This window comes from Marmota marmota, unplaced genomic scaffold (assembly GCF_001458135.2).
Source record: "Marmota marmota marmota unplaced genomic scaffold, marMar, whole genome shotgun sequence".
NCBI classification, from domain to species: domain Eukaryota; kingdom Metazoa; phylum Chordata; class Mammalia; order Rodentia; family Sciuridae; genus Marmota; species Marmota marmota.
This window is the reverse complement of record NW_026000019.1, coordinates 27,478,641-27,481,654: the sequence shown is the minus strand read 5'-3', so window position 1 is coordinate 27,481,654 and position 3,014 is coordinate 27,478,641. Positions and strand designations below refer to the sequence as shown.

General features: G+C 40.2%; 1 long non-coding RNA gene across 1 annotated transcript in view; it reads left to right on the top strand.

Moving 5' to 3' along the window:
* LOC107147489 overlaps positions 1-2,688 on the top strand; it is a 4,896-nt gene extending 2,208 nt beyond the window's left edge. The window contains exons 2-3 of the long non-coding RNA XR_001504160.2: positions 1,958-2,087; positions 2,270-2,688. This is a non-coding gene — a long non-coding RNA (uncharacterized LOC107147489). The remainder of the gene's footprint in view (positions 1-1,957; positions 2,088-2,269) is intronic.
* The last annotated feature ends 326 nt before the right edge of the window (positions 2,689-3,014 follow it).

The following is a 3,014-nucleotide window of genomic DNA, read 5'->3' as shown; positions in this document are numbered from 1 at the left end:
ACAAAAAAAAAAAAAAAAAAAAAAAAGTAAAGAGCTGGTGAGTAATGTTAAGTTCCTACAGATATTTTGGACATAAATTTAAAGAGCTCCAGTGTGAACTTTACACTAGCTGTGTGACCACAGGAGACAGTAGTAAGCATTTAGTTGGACTTGACAATAGTTGGGAATTGCCTAAACTAGTGCTGGAGAGAGCAGCAAGGATGCTAAAAAATTTGTAAGGGAATGACTTTTTATTCTCTGTGTCCTTCCAGGGCTTCTTTGTGCTAAAACAAGCAACTATAAGTATATATCCCTGTCATATCACTCTTTCTTTATATAAAAAGATAGCATACTACATTGTTTGCACCTAACAAAGTGTCTTAGAGATCTTTCATGAGTACACCAAGAGCTTACTCATTTTTTTTTCCACAACCACATAATAATCTATTGTATGCTTATAATGTTTATTTAGCCAGTTTCAACTTATAAACACTTGTTACTTTTTTTCTTTTTTGGGGGGGAAGCGTGTACCAAGGCACTTGACCACTGAGCCACATCGCCAGCCCTATTTTATATTTTATTTAGAGACAGGGTCTCACTGAGTTGCTTAGTGCCTCACTTTTGCTGAAGCTGGCTTTGAACTCTTGATCCTCCTGCCTCAGCCTACCCAGCCACTGGGATTACAGGTGTGTGCCACTGCGCCCTGCACTTGTTGCTTTCAATCTTTTGCTAACATAATACAATAAACACATATATTTCACACAAATAGTTATAACTTATTTGTAGGATAAAGCTCCAGAAATATAAATGCTGGGTCAAATATACTCATTTATTATTTTAATTAATATTGAAAAATTGCCCTCTAGGGGTTATTCCATTTACATTTGCAAAATCTATTAGCATGCCTCTTTTCCCACAATCTTGCCAAAAGACTGTTATCAAATATTAATTCTTTGCCAATCTAATAAATGTCAATTGATACCTCAGTTTGGTTTTAATTTGCATATCTCTCATTATGTGTGAGATACACATCTTCCTAGGTTTAAGAACAATTTGCATTCTGGGAACTGTCTTTTCATATGCTTTGCTCATTTATTTATTGGGACATTTTTTCGTCAGCTTGTTGTCACTACACAAAATACCTGACATAGCCTACTTTTTTCTTTTTTTCCCCACTGGTGATAGGGATTAAACCCAGGGGTGCTCTCCCAATGAATTTCATCCCAGCCCTTTTTGATCTTGATTTTGAGACAGAGTCTGCCAAGTTGCCCAGGCTGGTATGGAATTTAAGATACTCCTGCTCTGCCTGTGGAGTAACTGGGATTAGAGGAGTGTGCCACTGTGGTGGGTTGTTTGTTTGTTGTTTTTCTCCCCAGTGCTGGAGATGGAACCCAGGGGCTCACTCACTCTAGACAAGTGCTCCACCACTGAGATATACTCCCCAGCCCTAGACTTTGTCCTTTTGTTTATTATTATTATTTTATTTATTTATTGGTACAAGGATTAAACCCAGGGGTGCTTAACCTCTGAGCCACATCCTCACTTTTTTTCAATTTTGAGACAGGGTCTCACTGAGTTGCTTAGGGCCTCGCTAAATTGCTAAGGCTAGTCTGGAACTTGCAATCCTTCTGCCTCGGACTCATGAGCCCCTGGAATTGCAAGTGTGGGCCACTGCACCTGGCTAGCTTTCTCCTTTTCTATAGCCTTCTCCTCAGAACTACCAAGGGGTCATAGGATAAATATTGTAATTAATTTCCTTTGAGGGCCCCCAGTGAATCCAAGCTTTTAAAGGCCAACAGAACCTCCCAATACTGACACCCTGGTGACCAAGTCTCCAACACATGGACCATTGGGGGACACCCAAACCATATCCAAACCAAAGAGGGATAGTTGTCTTTTTCTTATCCATTTGTAATTGCTCTTTATATGTTCAAGGAATTAGCCCTCTATGTGTGCTGACTTGAATTTTTTTCTCCAGCTTGCTGTTTGTCTTTTGACTTATGTGGTATATTTGTGTGAGGACATGCCTGTGTTTGCATGCATCATGAAGAATGTTCTGGGCTTCTTTGTTTTGTACCTTCTGTACAAATGTTTTCACCCACTTTAAGGTAATAAAGGAATTCTTTTTTTTTTGGGGGGGGGAGGGGTGGTGCTGGGGATTGAACCCAGGGCTTTGTGCATGCAAGGCAAGCACTCTATCAACTGAGCTATATCCCCAGCCCAATGAAAGAATTCTTCTTGGTAGTTTTCATTCATTTAATATTTGATCCATTTGAAATTTATCTTGTAGCCAGGATGGTGGCACAAGCCTGTAATTCCAGCAATTCAGAAGGATGAGGCAGGAGGATCTCAAGTTCCAGGCCACCCAGAATAACTTGGTGAGTCTCAAAATGGGGGGAAAAAATTAAGGGCAAAAAAAAAAAAATTTTAAATAGTGCTTGCTTTGGCAGCATACATATTTAATTGGAATGCTTTCTTGAATAGCTGATAGAACAAAAAAAAATTAGAATAAATGTGAACAACATATATAAAATACCTAAAACTGCAAAGTATATTCTCTTTTCAAGCATTCATGGGCCATTTAAAAAAAGTGGCCACAAGCTGGGTGGGGGGCACACACCTGTAATCCCAGCAGTTTGGGAGGCTAAGGTAGGAGGATTGAAAATTCAAAGCCAGCCTCAGCAAAAAGCAAGGCATTAAGCAACTCAATGAGACCCTCTAGCAAAATATATACAAAAATGGGCTATCAGTCGCTTACCACCCAGCACCACAAAAAAAAAAAAAAATTTGTGCCGGTGTGGTGGTGCATGCCTGTAATCCCAGTGGTTTGGGAGGCTGAGGCAGGAGACCGCCGAGTTCAAAATCAGCCTCAGCAAAAGCGAGATGGTAAGCAACTTAGTGAGACCCTGTCTCTAAATAAAATATGAAATAGGGCTGGGGATGTAGCTCAGTGGTCAAGTGCCTCTGAGTTCAATCCCTAATACCCGCCCCCCCGCCCCAAGTGCCAACAATGCCAAAGCAATCGCAATCGTCAA